At 39.5% G+C, this 21730-nt stretch overlaps 1 protein-coding gene across 2 annotated transcripts in view; it reads right to left on the reverse strand.

Moving 5' to 3' along the window:
• Ss (aryl hydrocarbon receptor spineless) overlaps window positions 1–21730 on the reverse strand; it is a 158999-nt gene that overhangs the window by 133476 nt on the left and 3793 nt on the right. The gene's annotated exons all lie outside the window — the stretch shown is intronic.

Raw genomic sequence — 21730 nt, forward strand, 5'->3', positions numbered from 1 at the left:
AGGAGTTTGGCCACATTGACCTGGTAACGAGGCTCTTGGATTTTCATAATAGGGTCATTCTTTCTCGTGACGGTAAATAGAAAAGAGCGAATACCAGATTATCAGAATATCTTGGCCTTGTATGCAATGGTATAGCGAAATCGAAGTGTAATAGAATATTGTACAAGATCATTGAACTTTTGTAAATTGCTTACAACTACATCGATAAACGGTCGTTGCAACTTCAATTAAAAAAGATTAAACAACACCAACGACGACTAGAAATACTACAATAACAAGTAGTAAAGTGAGTAATTCAGCGAATAAGAGAAACTACTCATCAATGAAGATTCTTATCAACCGACCATAAATCACAGTGTTGCCTAATTCCAAAGCTCTAATTCTAAACAGCGCAGCAGTCCAACAATCGAATAAGATTTCCATTTAGCCTCGCTATTCCTTTCACATGAATGAATTTCACCAAACAAAAATCCAATTAGCTACCGCAATTAATTCCTAACGCAACTCATTTCACGGTTGAAAATCGTGCTGGAAACCAGCGAACTATAAAAAGCGAAGCAATCGAATCAGTGTGTTCGCGTCATCGAGCATCGTGATACGGTACCATCGTTCTCGAGGGCCGCGTGTTTCGCTAATTACCCAAACAATCAGCGAAATTCCGATGCGGCGCTAATAGTCGCAAGACAAATCGGCAAGCGTCACGAAACGATTCCTCACGATTGTCCAGCGCTCTCCTTCTCCCCCCTTTGTGTGTGCCTCGTCACGAAAAATCGCGGTCTCGTCTGGTGGCAAAACGGCCAAAAAGTCCTCTCACGTGCCGTTAATGGCGGCCTGGATGAGAAAAACGAGACGAATTTTCCACGGAAGCGGATGAATTTTGGTGGCAAAAACAGGCGGCGCGTGCTGACGCGGCCGGAAATAAATTCGCCGCCAAGTTCATTTCCATATCTTCGTGGAATAAATATTTCTGTTTGGCTGGAATCGTCGGAGAGAAAAACCGGGCGAGTTTTACGGCCGTTAGAAAATTATGAAAATTTTTGCCGCTGCTCTATGACGAATTCCTTGCAATTATCGGGTCGAGTGTTTTGCGTGTTGTTTAAAAATGAGTAGACACGATTAAAGACAGAAGTATTCGATACGATACACGTAAACAAGAAGAGAATTCTTTCGGTAGAAATAAAAAGAGAAATATTTCCATTATTAAAAATATTCAAGCATAAGTCAACAAAATCTGGTTCTATGTTTTCTCAGTCTTTTTCGTTATTCAATAATATAGAAACTGTTCCTCTTTTTGTTTCTACAACAAGCCAACTGTACGAATACTTTTGTGTTTGCCTGTATTTTAATAATAATTAAATCGTAACACACCGAAATTATATGAGGATATGTATTAAAAATGCTCTTTCAATGGGATTCTTTAAATTAGCTGATGTCAAATATCACGCGGGTACTCGCAATGTTTTTAAAAAAACGAGAAAATCAAAATGCGTGTCGTGTTAGTAGATTAATCTCGCTGACTGTCAAGAAAAAGCGCGATACTATGGCAACTCGTTCTCCTTGTTGAACGGGTTTGTGCAAATTCTACGATTATCTCTATCTTAATTTGATATTTCAATTCCGCTGGGATTTATCTCGATCTAGTGAAATATAATGTCGTTATCTTTCGGGATAAATATTTATATATTTCTCGAGTGCGGCGTACGTAAATCATCGAATTCGAATAGAGAGATCGAACGTTATCGACAGAGGAAAAAAGTTAATGTATAAATCAACCGTGTACTCGCGCAGTATATTGAAATATGTAAATATTAACACTAACGTGACAGTTGTAAAATAACTAAATAAGCTTACCCGACTTACGGACAAGAATTCTATGCGAGGAAATTTGTGACCACTTACCTGCAACAAAAAATCGGACATTTACGGAACTGAATTATAAGTTTTTTTTTTTTTTAATGTTATCTACATCTAATTAAAACGTAACACTTCTGTATTCATAAATGACTCTTCAACACGATTCCCTAGTTTCCTAATAATGAAATTTGCTGAATTGAAATATATTGCACAACTAAATACAGTATACACGAATGAATATAATTAATCTTTTCCTGTTCACAACTTAGGTTCGTCCACCACTATACATTCTATCTGCTCGTCGTTAGGATAATATGTTAAAACAAGGCACCTTCGGTTCATCAAAAAGTAACGGAGATAAGTTAGGGCCGCGGAAAAATTCCACGATAAAAATTATCTAACATAAAAGGTAGCAACGTCATACATAAAAATACTAATCTCGTCCACCGCTATATATGTCCTATCTTCTCGTTATTAAGATGATTCGTTAAAACAAGCACTCTCGGTCGATCGAAAGGTAACAGAGATAAATTACAGGCACAAAGAGAAAAAGTTATCACGATGTCACAATCTGTGTACTCTCGCATCTCGTTCGATATGTATAATACCAATTCCGTGAAAATTCGACGCCTCTGCGTGTGTGCACGCGCGTTCCTCGGCCGCGGCCTCTAAGAAAAGGCATGTGGCAGGTGGCCGCACGATAGTTTGCATATTCATCGGTTTCTCGCTTATCGGTCCCATATTATCACGGCGTGCTTAATTGACTTCAGATTCCCTCATTAGCGCTAATGGGTTAATTCCAAAACTGTTCCACCGTAAGGCGCCAACAAACCGCGGGCAAGAGCGCGCTCGCGCCCGCGTCCACAAAATGCAACGTGAGAATCGTTTTTGCCAGTTCGACTCACGGCTCACTGCCCGATAAGTTCAAGGAAATTAAATTCGATTATTAAGAGTTATATTGCGACAGATAGTAGAAAGACTCGAGTACATTTTTATTCACATTCGAGGAATTTTTTAGCCGACCTTTTATTTGTATCTTCTGGTTGGCATCTCATTTTTCATTGAGAAATTGGCGCGATTTTTATTCCGCTCCCAGGAATATTTTTCCAGCTTTTATTTTCTTCTTCTTGGATCTCTTGGTAGAAAAATTTGCATAAGGGTTATTATTTCTTTGAATATTTATATTATACGTTTGGTTAAACTTGCATCGAAAGATTTACGTAATTAACGTTATTTCGTTCAAGCGCGATATTTCACAGCTGAATTTTATTTTTGTTTTTTTTTTTCTTTCTTCCAAACGAAGAGATATATGACGAGATGCGTTTAATAAGAAAGCAAGAGTAAAGAAATCGCGGGGGTGGACATAAGTAATCTTAACGCAATTTTTCAAAACCGAATCAGCCGCGAGGAAGACGAATAAAAGGAACGATGCAACAAACAATGGTAACGGTTCGCATGTTTCGTGACAATGTGTCATAAGAGGACTGCAAACATACGTAACCACGTATAGCAGCTCTCAGTGATACAACGACGTGTAATAATTGTGTATAATATAAAGAGCACAGAATCGTGTAACAACGTGCGCAATGCAGCATATCGATTTAATGAAAAGCACCGTCGTATCGAACGCATAAAGCATAAGTGTCGTTGCACCAAACGTCCGACCACATTCCAGCAGAATTTATTGCAAAAATAACATTTAACCAGCGATCTCAATCTTTTACAGCCAACTTAATTACGTGTAATCAACCTACTCTTTATTCTTTAAAAACATTTGCAATTTCGTTTCCATTCTCTATTAAATTTAATCAAGTGCCTGCGATAAACAACATTTTTATTTGCATTTAATGTCATTTGAAACACACGTTTTTAAAGCCCGGAAACATTCTTTCGTTTGAAGTTTCCATTTCGCCTTTATTCCGTGTCAATTTAATCAAATACGACAAAAGACTTCTTTACGCAATTTTATTTAAAAATACACGTTTGATACAATCGAAAGAAAATTTTTATGCAAGTAATCAGACGATTTAATTACTTCCAAAGTTCCACGATATCAAGGTTTATTAGGCACAGAAAAGTTTGTCCAGAAAACATACAAGAGAAAATATGTCGTGAGGAAACACAGTGATCAATTCTTTACACTTTCCTGACTATAGACACCTTTCGGTGCATGTCGTGTCTATTTTCCACCGACAAGCTGCTGCAATAACAATAATCGATAGCGAACTGACGCTGAACAATCACGTCGCGATACAACTGCAATTCCCTCCTCAACTGCAGTAGGGGGAGATACGAAAGGCTGGAAAGTTTGCGACTATATCGCGATTAGAGCACACCAGTGACAGACTTTCGCCGTCCCACGCGTCTCTGGACTTCGTAATCGAGGATGTAATTTAAATTACTTACGTCCAGACTGGACAATTTGTCGGTAAGTCGGACATTCTCTGACCACTCGTTGGAAAATCATCGGGCATTTAATAGAATCACTGTCCTTCCCCCATCTTAGACATGACTAGTCTTCAATTTTTATTGTCCAAGAAGAAAATCAACGTAATATTTAAGAAACTCTTGTCCTTTACAGAATTTTCTGCGAACATTTCTCAACGATCTTTCGAGTTTCGTTTATCCATTTTCGTATCTCTTTTTTTTTATAAAGTTTTCATAAAGATCCAATAAGAATGACAGTATATAGAAATAGCTTCGATCAACGTGTGTAAATTAGCAAAGCTAGTAAACTTGTTAAAATCAGCAAAAGAAAGAAGATTCACAAACTAGAACTAGCGTAAAGAAATTGAGGCAAAAATGGAACATCGTAAAGTACAATATCAATGTTGCTGACATCGAATGCGAATCGTCCAACAAATTTCCATCGTTTACTAACCAAAAACAAGGTAATAACAAAAAGTAAAAGGGAAGGGGTTAAGTGTTAGAAGAATGAGAGGGAGAAGCTTAGAAGAGAAGGGAACGATAGAAAGGAGAGAAAAGGCCAACTGTAACTTAACTCGACGCCCCGATATCCGATCCTCCCTGTAAAAATGCACACGCCACTCACGTCTATGTAAACAAACGGACATCGAATGGTCGAGTGACTCTCTTTTTCCGGTTAGCTACACCTATTAGCTGGTATGTAGATCGTATAGCAGTCATTGCAGTTCCTGCAACAGGCCAGCCCAGGTAAAGGTACTCCTCCGATTCGCGAAACGCGACTCTTTCTCGCGCTGGAACTCGAGTCGTTCGCTGAACCTAAACTGGAGTTCTCTTCTACCAAAGCCCGTTGCATTTTATGTTACACCTGCTACGCGTTTTATCCGACCATCCTCGCCGCTTGCTTTTTAATAGCTATCCATTTGCTTCGGTTTGCTCTTCAATGGCAGATACTACATGTCCGAACGATGACGTTGTTATCTGAGATGTTTGACGAAGATAACGGGGTTCGCTGGTGGATGTACTTAAGCTTTTATCGAGCAACAGATAATTGGAAATTGATCGTTTATATTAAATGAAGTTTTATAACAGGATCGGAGAAAATGTCCGGAGGAAATTGACAAAGATTTGTCTTATGAAAAATCGAACACGATCGTGTCTAGTAGACTGTATCCAGGCATTGAAATCTCCAACGAGAAGCAGCGCGCTCGAATCTACGAATAAACAGAAGTTAAACCGATCAACTCCGTTTCTTTTATTAATTCCATAATTCGGATACAATATTAGTAGATTGTAGACATATATATGCAAATTAATCTTCTGGGGATAGAATTGGAAAGATAGAAGCTAGGTAGAAATTTATTTTACTTACTAATAAATACTACAGAGAGTACTATATTTTGGAAAATGTGTATATTTTTGCCTATTAGGTGTGCACTGTACACTACTAACCAAAAAATTTAGGATCAGTTCTTCGATGATGAGTAATCTATTCATTATGTTAATGCGGATGTTATGGCATTACGATTAAACTAAAGATTTCTCGAGAATCGTAGGAGCAACGTAGGAAAGTAGATGGAAAGCATAGAGATTCGAGCGAAAAGAAAAAAAACTAACGGAAAAATCTCTAAAATGGCGACACCGGATCGGTCGCGTAACTGTTGCGTACACCGCTGCGCGACTATCATGTTGCAACCGCGTCTACCGATTATTCTTAAAAGCGGCCGATTTTTCAAGCGATCGACTACCAGATGACAAAAACAATTGGAATAAACGCGAATGGAAGAAAATACGTACGAATTTTCCTTGTCCATTCATGCCTATTTCTTTTTCGCTTTTCTTCTTATCATTTAGAGCGGCGTTTCTCCGTAAAGTACAGTTATTTAACATTTCATAGACTTATCACCTATCTGCGAGGAACTTATATTCGTAAAACTACCAAAAAAATTAACAAAAATGAACATGTTACGTTCTTCTCCTCTGCATGGCATATTAAAAAGCATGTCCGTACAAATAGCGTCTTATACAAGTAACTGTACAAGTTCGATTATTCTGTATAAACTTGAAGGTTAAATTTTAAGCTGTCGAATCTTAACTAATTCCATTTAACTCATCCACGTACAAAAATTACGATCGATACCGATAACGCTGTCGCTGATAAATTTCACAGTGTCGCATTGAACAATTGCGCAAAGACACGGGTTTGGAAGCCGAGGCCTCAACACACGCGAAATAAATCGATTTGTTAATCGTTCGCGAGTTGCTGTGTGCGTAATGCCAGCGAATTAATTACGCTGACAACATTGATCGCGCGACCGGCCCGCGCGTGGGTGTTGCCTCGTTCAGAAACGCATTCGTCAGCCCGGGCAGCCCGGCTGATAAATTGATTTCATTCTCTCTGCGAATCGATGTCGATCTTAATACCCTTCCACGAAAGTCCATCGAACTGACAAAGGAACCTGCTTATTCACACACATAAACAGATACGTATTTTCCATTCCATCTCAAGCGACTGTAATAAATACGGCAGTCAACAGATCTCTAAAATAATATATGCTGATCCTTATTGGACAATTGAGAAAATATGTCTTTGTTCTTAAATACATATTAAGACAACTAGTAATGTCATAAAATATACGATAATTGATGCAGATTATTTAAGAAGCGATTGTAAGAATTTTTAGTAGGAAAAGAAATTTCTAAAATTTCTTTCAAAATGTTAGAGAGAATAACAGGCAATTTTATATATTATGTATTTTACTTTAATATATTAATAATTTCTTCGTGATTTCATCGTTTCATCTCATTTCCCATAAGCATACTGCCACCAACAAACAGAGGTACAACAATTTCTACAATCAACCCATCATCGCATCATTCGGTTTCCTTTGATCGATTATAACATCTTCGTACGTATTGTAATTACGTTGTTCATGCATCAATTATATACCAATAACTCGTGTAGCGTAATCAATTATTACTTTCGTTTGATCCGGCACGTTAATTTACTCGCATTACCCTGCGTTATTTACCCATGCTATTCAATTTATTCTCATTACCGTTATTTTGTTAAGTATCGATCAGGGATCCACGGATCCTGTTCGTATCGCGTCGCGATCGCGTACGTGAGCCCGGGAGCGCGTTTTTTCTTCTGTCTGTAATTTTATTAAATAAATCAAGTCGCTGGGTGACGGCGGCGGCTGCCGGAAACGAGCTCGCTCTTGTCCCACCTGCCAGCCGACAGCGCGCCTGAAATTATGCTAATTAATACGGATCGACCGGCAAAAACGCGGCACCTCGCCCTCGAAAATTTATACGAACGTTACGGCACATAATATTGTCCCGCGAGGCCGCTCCGTACGATTACACGATATCGAAAACATCAAGTGGGCGTTTACACTGTTAGAAGAATTCCGAAATTACGGGCGCAGCGGGCGCGCGGCGCGTTTTTCAAGCCGCGAACGATGCTTCTACGGCACGCGAGGGAAAACGATATGACGATCACGTACTTGATCTTTTGTGGGGACAGGAAGTCTCTTTACGTGAATTTGTCGACAATCTTGTCGCATAAACTGCGTTTACATTAAGTAATTTTTGCTTCATCGACTGACAATCAGTCGACCCACTTCAGCAATTTAAGTTGAAATTTTTAAACAGAGACTGTCCACGCGTTTATCTAAATGACACGGACATTCGCCAACGATTAAGCTAACCTGTTCGCAAAAACGTCTAAATTAACATATTGAAATCTGATTACTCAAAACACACATGTACCGCATAAAAATTTGGAATTTAATATGGTCGCTTTAAATAACGTACCAAGTGTATGTATATATATATATTATTCGAATTAAATGGACTCGATTGGTTGACCAAAAATTGTTCAACCTACTTAAACACGGTTATACTAATCGCACACAGTCACTACAATGCGCATAAAACTTTACTGAAGGACCTTTCCCTTGCCACTGCTCATTCTTTTACCTTGCAGCCAATCCGTTTCTTTCTCTTCTCGGTATCTCCGGAGCTTCCTTAAAAATTCTGTCAGTGAATCGTTCTGAGATTCTCAACGGATGCAATTCTTGTGCAAATCTCGAATCTCTCCCACGAAGCCTCGGCTGACCGATCGGCCGACATTCAATTCCGCAGACTCGCGACACACCTACGGTAATATCGTAATAATCGGTATCGCGGCTCGAAACGGTTAAAATAAACGCCGCTAACACGCCGATCTGGCCCCGGTCGAGCACACCATAAGAGAAAATCACTCCGAGTTCTTCACCTGTTAGGTACTTGCTACCGATTTCGCGCTACGTGCACGGCTCCGCTGGCTAGCATCTTGATACCCCGACGTTGTGATCGCGAGCGTGTTATTACCCCGCCTAGTGGCTAGCTCCGAAGATTACACGTCTACACAGTCGGCGCTGGGGCTACGGGCCGATCTCTCTTCCCCCTCCCCCTCCAGGTCTGCCTTCGAATTTGTAACAGCGATATGCACCGCAGAAATTTACATATCACCAGGAGACAAGTCTGCGCGGGAGAGAAGACTTCATTTTTACCCTTGATCACCGGCTTTTCGAACGTGCAACGCACGTTTCGCCCATCTCCGGATACACATTTGGACCTAAGGGTCTCCGGTGTGTTCGACCAACAAATTGGCGTATCGGATAAAAGCTGGCCATCAAACCGAGGATGCAGACTGCGGCTAATGTTACTTTTGATGTTCCGAGTTGTTTTGTTGCGGGCTATCGATGGCTGAATATCGATGGTACATGCGTGGGCTTTTTGTAGATATTTTCAAACAATCGTCGGATATCGAAAACGATGGAAATGGCAGTTTTATAATCGTTTTTGTCTACTCGCAACTTTTCAAAAGTACCAGACTACCTTTTATTCGATACCATAATAACACAGTTCCCACGTTTTCTCTGAAATCATCTTTAAAATATACAAATTACCACTTTTTCGTCAAAACCTTGTCAATTTGATTGCCTTGACAAAAACACACGAAGGTTGTTATTTCGCCTGTTCGACAGACTGTCACAATTTTCTTATGAAAATAACCGAACCGGGCGCCATTAGCCGCTATAACTTGTTGTTTCGCCTATAATACGTATCGGAAAGAGCTCGTTTCACAGATCCTTGTTTTTGCAACTGTAGCGAACTAATAGGGGAAAACGAGTCCGATTGTTATTCGGTGTTTATTACGCTGCCGTAATTACAAAACCGCAACACGGGCCGGCATTCAAGTACGTGTAAATCGGCCTTTAAGCAGGCAATACCAGAGTGGCGGCGGCGGCGTATCGGTACCATTAGCATAGAAATGATACGTTGATCGACGCGTTCATATTTATTCGAAATTCCGACCGCGACAGAATATTGGTATTTACCGCGAATTCGGCCCCGCTGAACCGGCAATTTCACGCCAATCTGTAGCGCGTCGTCTTTTCATTAATTAATTCCTACCGTGCACGAGGATTCCATCTTCCCTACGGCGACCGAATGTTTATCGTAAAACGCTTTAATACACTGTCATCTCGATCTTAACATTTAATTCCTCGACGATCAGTACCAACTAACTACGTCACGCGATCCTTCTGACAAGACGATCGTATTTTTTCGTACGAGTCGCCAGCTCGTTGCCCGATGCTGCCTCTTTAAAAAGTCACGTTACGCCGTAATTGGTAATTTCCATGGATTTTTTATGCGCAACTTAGTAGGTCCTTTGGGTTCTTCCAATTAACGAGCAAACTTACAATCGTATAAAAATATCCCGACAAAAGCAACACGGAATCTTCGTGATTGAAAATAACAAAAAAAAAAAAAAAAAAACTGTTTAAATATTACTTTCGTTAATAGAGTAGCAAACGAACATTTCGTGGAACATGGGCGATATTAATACCGGAAAAGTTTGAGACGAAGAATCGCTTATTAATCACTCCATTCGGAAATGATATAGAGAGAAACTCTTGACTCTTTTATGATCGAGCTTTCCAACGTAGCAAAATAAATAAAACATTATCTTGTATACGCAACTATAATTATTGATTTGCGTTTTTCTGTGCTTTTTTCAAAGTAAAATACGAAAGTCCGTAGAAACTGAAAATTAGACTCGTTTCTTCACGTGCGTTGTACCGATAATGATATTGTATTTAATTTAGTAATTTCATTACACGTTCCGAGAGAATGATTTGCAAAAATGTAGTCGTAAATTGCAGGCTTTGCGTAAATTTCTTTCAAAGGAAGAAGAGAGTATCTAACGATATGTAAGGCGTGCATCGATAGAAAAATAGAGAATAGCAGTTTTGTGGTAGAGAACTTGAAACGTTGCTGGAGTTCGCAATTTCGCAATCTCGCAATCTCGCGATCCCGCAATTCTCGCGGGCCGCGCATCAACCTGGTGGAAAGTCGAACGCAACCGCGTATACACAGGGCGAAGATGATGAAGCCAGAAAGGCATCGACTACCCTGTGTTTATACGGCGCGGTGGTCCGCCCCGCGTGCATTAGCTCTATCTTTGCACCGCCCAATTTCGCGTTCCTTGAATGCAAATTCTACCGAAACGAGCGGATAGCGAAATGAAGGGGATGCAGCGACGACGATGACGGCCTGACCAACTTGTCCAGGACCGGGAGCCGCTTTGCCTCGCCAAGGTCTGATAGGTCGTAGAAAAACTACGATAAAAACTTTCTGAAGCTATGAGATGAGCTATGAGATGAGCTGTGAGATGATGTGCGAGATGAGAAGCCCTTAACTTATTCACTGTTTTGTGCATCAACAGCGATGCGACTGAGAAAAGTTAATTTTTGAGCAAAGTGGTTTGAAGTAGAAAATAATTGACCGCTTCGCTATTCATTAACGTATAACAAAGTTATGTTTCTTTTAAAGTCGAGACAATGTTCTTTTTGTTTTGACATGACGATGATCGATATTGTTTCATAAAATATCGTTTATGTGCGTTTTTTATTATTATGAACGGCAGTAGAATAATTTTTCTAAACTGGTACGTGCTTCTTATAAGTTAAATAGTATAATTGTAATAGGCGGTTAAATCTATCTCCTTTTATTCGTTGTGAAAAATAGATGGCTTATTTTAGGTGACATAAATAATAATAAATTCCAAAATGAATTCTGAAGGTACTTGTAATGATTGTAAACAACTTAAAACTTGGACGGTTGCCTCCGTTTGGACGTCAACTTTATTTATTCTTTTCTCTTCGTGCTAATAGATGAATAATTCTCAGGATGAATTATAACTGAAAAAAGTTCAAGCTGATATTTCTTCTGGATCGAAAGAAGAGAATCGAAACGCGAGTCGATTTGCGACGGTATGGTTTCATCGTGTTCTGAAAATGCAGCCACACCTTGGCAGCGGGAAAAGAGGTCAGGATATACCGACCAGCGAACACGAGGCACAATGTGCGAATCGAATGAAGGTCCACGAAGGAAGAGCAACAACGATACTCGAACTAATGATACCGTCGACAAACTAATTACACGAAATAGCGGAACACCGGCCCTCGTATCGCGCTGTTTCGATAATTATTTCGCGTATTCCACGAAATTACATCCTCCCGCTTCCTCGAAACGGTACATGCGTCCTTTCCCTTCCCTCTTTTCCTTATTAATTAAACTTTCAATCCTGAAACCCCCTATTAAAAACAGATGTACAACACGAAGAATACTATTCCTATCTACAGATACATATCTAGATGAAAGTAGCATACAGTAGAGAATTCCATTATTTGAATCCCCCGAGAGATGAACTACATAATTGGAGTTCATGCAATAAGAAATTCATCAATTTTCGCCATTACCTATTACTAGACTGCAAATTTTGATGCGTTTGTGGGAGAAATACGAAGCGTACACATAATACGGAAAGATAGGTAAAATATCGGAAGTGTAATATCCCTTATAATTTTTACTGAATAAAACAACTCTCTTCTCTACTCAGGTCTCATTTTTTCTAAATTACATTCACGGAGATATGCATCTGCATAAATAGCCGCACTCTACCTATTATACGTACCTTTCGTTCACGTATAATAACGACTTACGTAGCAACAAGCAAACGAATTAACTAAAAGTCCATTGCGATAAAAGCAGTCCAGATAAACAAAATTATTCTATTCCGCCATAGTTCTAGAGCTCGATACCCGAACCAAACGTATCCCTAAGACGTGCACATCCGCTTCCATTCACCCCTAGAACGTTTCCTCCTGTCAGTTCGAAGGAAATCGTCGGACGTTTCATCCCGAAAGCCAGTAATCATGCTAGTCGAACTTCCAAAATTGACCGAACGTATACGCAAACCGACCGATCCTTGTTTTTTTCCACGAAGCTCGATAATTAGCCTCGTTCCTCGGCAATTTAGCCATTTATTCGTTACGCACCGAGAAAGATAAAAAGAAAAAAGAGAGAAAAAAAGAGAGAAAAAAGAGAGAGAAAAAAAGAAGACGATATGGCGTATGACACCGACCGCTGGTGCCTGGTCCTCGAGTAGCAGGTACTTCCGGTGCCAGAAGGCGGCCACCTCATTGTCATTACGTCACCAGAGGCTGTCATTTGGTTTTTCAAGCATCCGTTTTTCTCACCGCGAGGATAGAGGGCTTGATGATCGTAATTACACAGAGGCCGCTTCGAAGAAGGACGTTCTTAAACAGATACGCGCGTGCGTGCACGATCTGCTTCGAAAACACGGTCGATTGATCGAGGACCTGAACCGGTGCGTGGACCAAACTGGTTATCAGTTCAAGGAATATATTCCGTCCTTTGATTTGCATTGTACTGACCGATAATAAAATATGCATGTACCGATATGTGGAGCGGAAAATGGGCCATTTTTTTTTTTTTTTTTTTTTTTTTTTTGTGAAAAAAGGAGATATTACTTATTGACAGCTTAGCGCCGAGCTGAGCTTAACACGTACTTTGTTTCATTCGATTTTGATCAGTTGGAACGTATGAAACAATTTCTTATGTATTATGGATGAATTTAGTAAGAGTGGTAATCTGTGATAATAGAACGAAGTCAGAGGGATTCGAAATAGAAAGAAAATCGAGTTTGTCAACTCATTAAAACTGTACGTGAATTTGACCACTACTTGATTCCATGAGAATCGATCATTCATAGGAAGTTATCCTACATGCGAAAATAGATTTTAATTTAAAATATAATGTTTCCATTTTGAATATCACTTTCAAAAACTCAGAGAAATATATACTTTCAGCTCTAAATTTAATTACTTCTATAATAAAAGGTATACAAAAAGTCAGCAACAGTAAAGAAAGTGAAATTACAGAGATTGACCCTTTTTTAACATATTTTTTACCATAAGCTGTTCGAGTTGCCATGCATGGCTGAGGACGGTATAAATATATCAGTTCATTAAAGTAGATAGGTACAAGAAACAATTAATAGCTTGGTAGAGAGAAGGCGTGCATTCGTTTAAAAAGTGTTTTCCTGCCACGGTTTTGTTGGCAAGATTTAGTAGATCGGCGAGAGGATGGTCGTTTGGAAAACATTCTAGCGCAATTTATGCGCATTTAGTTCAATGATTGATGAACAGTTACGCGAAACCAGTCGTTGCCATATTCGCCGACCCAAATGCCGACTGCTTCGTATTCCGGTGACCATTAAGAAATTCAGTTGGCCATTTTTTCATTGAAAATTCGAAATAAAATCCATCTGTATAATATATATATCTCCTTTGCGATTTCGCGCGTTCTCCTAACGAATTAACGTAACTCTCATTTTTCGGCAACTTTATCGTTCACAATCTTAAAGTTAAAATCTTACATGAGAAAAATATTTTTGTAGATATACTGCGTTTGACCATACAAGACGATAAGAAATTGAACAAGTTGAGAAAGTTGAAAATTTGATTTTAACTTTATTTTGTATAAAAACGTTTATGAAAAAATGTACATGATAATTGTTAAGAAACTGGAAACAGCGTGGCAGATATACTTGTTATAATAAGTAATTAGTAACTGAACAAATCTCTCTTTAAATTCTACTTCTTTAGTTACGCTCATCGAAATATGAAACTTCCACGTATGCATGAATATTCACAACCTAATAATTATGCTTCATTATTCTTAATAGCTTTATTTTACGTTACATACAATACTCGACTAGTAAAGAACATATCTCGGCCGTGAAAATAATTAAAATAACAAATCAAGTCCAAGTAATACAAAAACACAATTCTACTAACATAACAACCACTTCAAACGAATTCAAACTACCAACAACTAAAATTATTACAAAATTAGTTGTTTCATTGTTTTATCGTTATCCCTTAGAAACAACTAAGTACAAAAATGAGTGAAAAATGCAATAATCCGCTACAGTATTTTAAAATAAACTTCAGGATTATTATCTTTGTATTTGGTATTACTTTTGCATCACTCTGTATTAGTTCGCCAATCCATAGCGATTGGGAACCAGTGGTGAACGAATTTTAAGAACGATCAACGAACGGCTGACAATGGAAAAAAATTCGAATCGATGATCGATCAAACGGTTTAACGGCAGGGATTGCCATCGTTATTACCGGACACGGACAAAAATCGGTTAGTGGAGGAGGGTAGAGGACGGGATGCCGCGCGCGCCAAACAAATCGTGGCTAATAAGAAGTTGATACATGGTGGCGAGCTGGAGGGGGCCAATACATAAAAATAAGATAAATTTTACACTTGGCTGGTGATGAATGGAGGGATGAATTATTGAATAGTTAAACACACAGCGCCGTACCGGACCAGCTCGCCCCGAGCTCAGGCCCAAAGCCGGATCGGTGCATCGTTCGTGGCCAGGGCCGCTTGTTTCGCCACGAAATCTCCGATTCCATCTCGCTCTTCGCCTGTCATCGATCTTTTCGCGTATTTCACTCATTTCTCGCGATGCATTCCCCTCGATAATACTCTTTCCTCCTTTACGATAATTGATTTCACTATTCCATTAGAAAATTTCTAAAGATTACGCAGCCAAGAAGATTATTTCTTTCTACCAAAAATCCTTTCCAAACTGAAACTTTCTAAATTAAATAAAAATTAGACGCTTCGAAGATACCGTGACAAACATTGAAAAATTATAATATATCCGATACAATTTTTCAGAGAAAAACTGAAACTCGAGAACCTGAATCAAAGATTCGTAGCTTTTACGGGCGAATTATTTTCCGCCAGTCATCCGTACGATCCCCAAATTAGGGCAGTTAACGAGGCTTAATGAGCAATTCCGAGCGGTCGTTGGAACTTCAATTAATTCCGCGCGCTTTTTTCCGCACCGTCAGAAGGCTTTTCGAGCGGACGAAAGAGGAAAGGCGAGGCGAACGATGTCGGAGCGCTCGTCCGTTCCTGCGGCATAAATTCACCTGCACGTTTCACTTCGTTATGGCTCTATTCACAGTGCCGTAACCGCGAGGACGGATATTCCTTGCTGTGCGGCCCATTCACCACTGGCTGGGGTCCCTTTGGGCCCAGCAGCCCTGATCGCGGGTGGAAGATGCACTGCGCGTCCTGCCGATTGTTTAATCGACTCGCCCTCCTCCCTTCGTCCCTCTTTTCGGTATCCTTCGTGGAAACTTTGTTTCTACGTGGACCGGACGTTATTTACAATAGACAATCAGAGATTCGAATGGGAACACAAACATTTATCCCTGTTGGAAATGAGCTGCGGGTGAAACGGAGTTAATCCTTTATAAGGACGCGAGAAAATCGTTTTATGTTCTTGTTATTTTACTATTTTGCTTTTTTTTATGTTATTATCTTCCGGTGCGGTTGAGGTAATATCGTTGATAAAATTTGACGACTCGATCGAGTCACAAATTATCGGTAACAATAAATATCGTAATGTCAACGAATTTGATACAAGTTGAAGAAACAACGGAAGTTCACGAATCCCGCATTAAGTTGCTTGCAATTTTCGATAAGCTTTCCAAAGTATAAGTTATCCGATTGTAATATTTGAATGAAGATTACAAAATCAGGAAATCTATGACTTGCAGCTTATAATTTGTCAATATTCGCTTCGTGGTTTCAAGGGCAACGAAAAATGCTGTTACAGACAATGAATTCAGAATGAGTGGTAAAAAATGAGATCTAGATCGAGGTGATGTAGGGATTTTTCAAGAAATACGTTTCCTTCTTGTTTGGTGGCGAAACTATTACAGGCAAGATACAGTACGCTTGATATGATGTTTGAGCGGAGTTAACGAGTAATTATTTCTTAACCGAAAGTAATTTCCATGAAATTTCTGAAGTGTATTAAATCAAAAGCCATCATTCTTTAAAATCTTATAAAAGGAATCCTCCTATGATTTCACATTTTTTATGCTTTGTAATAAAACTTGAAAATTACGTGCATATATTTCGATATCTTTTTCAGTATTCCTTTTATACGCTTGTTACTGGATTATCTCACTTGATTATTACATTATTGCATCGCTACCAAACGTTTACTATTCTCATTAAAAAGAGAAATGATAAGCAATCGCTAGCTTTTTCCCCAAGAGCAAAGAAAAATTTGATTATAGCGAATGAATTATTAATGTCTTCCAGACACTGATTAATTTCGTACGTCAGAAAATTCAGAAAGGCGATTATGCTATAATCATTATTCTTAATTCATTTGATCTTAGCATCAAATTCAACAGTAATCAAATATGAACGACTATTGATAAAAGACGAGCGTAAGAAACATCCAAAGTACCTATAGTCCACGTTATAATATTTTACTATGTAAAAGAAATTTCTACTTACGTTCCACTTCTCCGAAAACGGTCGCAAAAATATCTTCTAATCCTCTACGATTCTACCAAATCGTGTACAACCATGTTACAAATTAACAAAGTTCGAGTTGTTGTCGATCACCCTCTGTGTTCCTCGCATAAAAGTTAACAAAGACGTGAGTGCACACTTTCTACGGTATAGCTCCTCTTATTATCGGATGATTTTCTATATCCAGCATTCTTAACGAGAGGAGACTCGAATTGAGAGACAGCGAAAAGTGAACGTCGCGAAGGAGTTGGAATACGAAGACCAGGGTCGGAAGCGACACGGCAATATGTAATGGGGCACCAATTATACGCGTGACACGGGGCATCGTTATAATTGGATACGAGGTGTTAAATCTGCTGGGTGTGGCTGGTTACGGGAGTTATGAGTGTTCCAGCAATAATGGTCTTGTCGCGGCTCGGGCTATACATATCTCTCGCACGAGCGAAACGCATCACGGCGCCGACTAACGCGAGGGGAGTCTATTAAATTACAGCGTGTGCTCGCTGCGACGTAGAAAGTAGGTAAACGATATCCTCCTTCGGCTACGGAATTAAATCTTGCCCCGATCATACGATATCTAAACCATTCGCTGACTCTACGAGCACTCTCGTCTCTTCCGTGAACTATGCTTCCCAATGTTACTCCATTCGGGCCAAATATGAGCAAACTGCACCATCTCACGAAAGTATTCCAACTAATAGTTTTCATTCCATTTCGATTCCAGATCAATTTCCTGGAAAATTGACTTTTCCTAATTGCGCCACTTCTTTTCTAGTGCACCGATGAAGTATTGTACCACTCAGCGATTTGACTCACGCCGTATTAATTTAAAATTAATTACACGACCAAATTGTCAGTCAGAATGCACAGTATTCATCAATTATATATTATATTCGTTAAAATCGTCATTGCGATCAATTTAGAAAGATAAACGATGAGACGTTAATACCAAACGATTATATTCTTAAAACTATAAACTCAGCTCACTGTAATGGAACGTACATTGTAATGTGTCGAACCTTTGCTTCTAATGTACCGTCTTCTAACACTGAGCGATACCGCGGAGATCGACTAGTATTTTTAATCGAAACTCCGCGAAAAATTGAGAGAAATCCGGTAACAAAACGGGAATAGAAAGTAATTTCAATAATCCTCAAACGTGGGACAATTGTTATATTTTATACAAGAGCGAGAAGACACCGTCTGAAAATCTGTAGAGAGCGAGGCTTTGAGTCCAGAAGACGTTTGGCCAGCTGAATGGAGTAAAGGCCTCAGAAGCAGGTTCATTACAAGGCTATAAACGCACGTTAGAAGACCATAAGGATGCGCGGCAATTACTTAAGAACAAATCAGCCGAAACCCGGCACGATGGCTGTTGTCCATCAAGAAATCATCGACCTCTTGGTGAATGGTTCTTTAGTTGCTCTGGCAATTTCCGAATGCGCCGCCTGTTAGTAGACCTTTCGGCTGGCCCGGTGTAATTAAAAGATAGCATGTTGCGAACATTCGAACGGAAATATCCATCTAAATCGAAATCACATGATACCCTTTTCCCACTGGACGCAATTTCGTACTCGTTGCAAGACTCGAGAAAGAGACTTTCGAAGGGATCCTTCGGAAAAGGTCTGAAAAGCTTGCAAGATTCCAAAGATTGGAAGAGAAAGGAAAGGTATAGGCAGAGCGCGGGTTTTCATGTAATTTCATATTTTTACGCGGATAGCTAAAAAAGTAACATTTATACAAACATTTATTGTATTTCCGCGTATTATGCGCACTTTGTACATTTCCATAGTTCTTATAGAAGCATAAGTATCCGCAGTCTAGATATGAGAATCTAAAACAACTCGAATGAACTCGCGTAAGACAAAAAATCAGAGAATCAACGAATTCGATAGACCGACTGGCTCGGAGTAATTAAAAGGTAGAATGTATCGCGAACATTCGAACGGTCTAAATCTCGTGATATCCATTTCCTACTTAACCGCAATTTCCAACTCGTTGCAAGACCGGAGAGAGGGATCTTTGAAAGGATTCTACGAAAAGCTTAAAAATCCGAAAAAGAACTTGAAAGAGTGTAAAGTTTGTAAGAGAAGGAAGGATCTAAGGGTCTAAAAAAGCGCGAAGTGGACTCGCGTAGGGAAAAGGAATCCGAGTAGTCGGCGAATTTCGATGGTGTGCGTAGTTGATGGATCGTTTGAAAAGAGATCGGGCCCCTTCTCAGCCGAACAAGAACGAAGCTGACAGTCGAACGAGTGAAGACCGGAGAGAGACTGACTGACTAAAGTATAATCAGGTTTCGACTGAGTCCGCGGCCGCATGTAATAACAGTAATCCCTTCGTTCGCCGGTAATTTGGCCGTTCGCTCAAAAACTCCAAATTATAGAAGCTGCTGTCATTAGGCCACGGTGAGCATCGTGTATCGCGGGCCACCTTCTTCCCCGAACCCTCGGGAATTTTGGGGAAACTCCGCTCACCATCCCTTCCCGTCGATCGTTAGCGATCGAACGTTTAAACGGGAGGTCGCTTTTCCGCGATTCTCGCAATTACGTTGCCTGATGTTGTCTCGTTGAACACTGTCGCGAGTATAACGCGTACAGGATGTTAATTACCAGGTGTAAACTACGGGATCTACACGGTGTCCAAGACACCGTATCTAATTGCGAGACATCATCCCAACAAATCTACGTTTAGATTCGACTTTTTCAGTTCTTCTCGTAGAAATACGAATTTTCCCAAATATCCATAATAGCCTTCGGTCTTCTCTACAATTTTGTGGTTTTTAGTTCGCGTCTCAAAGAATTGTACGTATCAGTTAAGATCTGTTTGTTCGGTACAATACTTTCATATTTGCTGCTAGTTATTATATATCAATCATAAAAGAATTCACTTTATATAATACGATACGACAGCTTTCACTCGGAAGCTGTCACAAAGTAAAATGTATGATAGCTTTTGTACTGAAGATTTCCAATTCCAAGTAAAACACCAATAATTCAACGCCATCAAACAAAATGCTGTCGAATCGAACGCTTCCAGCTCGAGATCTTCCAATTCAAACGGGCCAACTGAAATATACAACATCTGAAAGAAATGGCACAAAGTCCTATTTATTCTTAAGACTCAAATCCACTCAAACCAATCCAGACGATTAAATAAATTCGCAAACCACTTACAAACAAGAAGACAATCGTTGAAAAACTCTATCTGTTCTACCTATTCTAAATCTCTAAGATCCATCCAAGTCTCAAATCAAGCCATAGGAGTCAAAATCCCTCGTGTAGCCCGAGGAAATGCGTAGAAGTGGCGCGTCCTTAAAACTTACGTTTGCCTAGGACCATCAGAGCCCGAGGGAAGGACTCCTTGGATCCGTAGGAGTTGAAGAAGCCGAGGAAGAAGCAGAGAGCGAACCAGACAGAACGCCCTGCGGCCACTCTCTGCCGGATAGTCGGTCTCATTCTGTTCCTCTGTTCTTTATCGTATCAAAGGGAAGCTAGTGGGCAGCGACGAGAAAGAGGATAGTCGACTGTACGTCTCGAAACACCGTTTAAAACTCCATTACGCTGTTCGCCCGTGATCCCTTTGATCGCACGGCGAGTTCCTCTCAGAGTCAAGAAACTCGAATCGAGTACGATCGTCGATCGTCGGATGTTCTATGGATCGAAGACGATCGAGGAGAGATCAACCCCACTAAATGAAACTCTTTACTTCTCTCTTACGAGATTGTAACTCGAAGCAGACGAAAGATCGTGCAGTTAACCCCGTTCTTTCAGTTGTTTTCCAGCAAATCGTATTTTCCTGTCTAGTTTTTTGTTAGAAAATTTCTTCGATTCTGAGAAAGGATATTGGGTCGTTTAACTGGGTCGTTTAAAAGAAAATTTAAAGATACTGTGTCCTTATAGAATTGCGTCAAGAAACTTTTCGTCTTTTTCATATTACATGTACATTCTTTCTATGTTTAGTAATTTTTGCACGTTTCTAGAGTACGTACTTATTCAGCTGTGTGCTGTCAAATGATATTGAAAATCCTAATTAAGATTTAATGCTTTCTGGTCTAGCACTGTTTTGTCAGTGAACGACAAATTTTCTACATTTTTCTTCAATTATTGTCCTATTTAATGTTCGCATTTTTTTCGAATTTTCAACTCTATATAAACATAAAAAGTTTGAGAACCACACTAGGGTTAAATGACATTTTACGAAACAACGAGTAAAATAGGGTTTGGTTCATACGAGAAAGCTTCAACTTCTGAGTAGCATGTCGAACGTTTTTATCCCCTTGATAATCGGAGTTTTATTCAAATTAGCAATCCAGGAAATAATGTCATTCCGCGAGTTCTTTCGCAGGAAGGAGAAGTATATTTCACCCCCGACATATCAGCCGAGGGAGAAAAAAAAAAAATATACGTAATACGGCGAAATACAAATATCGACAAATGTAAAATACATTCGGGTAACGTGAGTCATTACAATAAAACGGCGCTGTTGGTTTAAATTACCCTATCGGTCGATTATGTCACGCGTCTTTTTTATGTATGTTATACTGTCATGAATATGTATAGCCGGTTATCGATAAATAATCGTGATTATAATTGTAAAACTCGGCCCAATAAATTTCCTTCTGTGCGATATCGTTTTTGACGCTCAAAAAGTTCATCTACCAACATTTGCG

This window comes from Bombus fervidus, chromosome 13, assembly GCF_041682495.2.
Source record: "Bombus fervidus isolate BK054 chromosome 13, iyBomFerv1, whole genome shotgun sequence".
In the NCBI taxonomy this organism is placed as follows: Eukaryota; Metazoa; Arthropoda; class Insecta; order Hymenoptera; family Apidae; genus Bombus; species Bombus fervidus.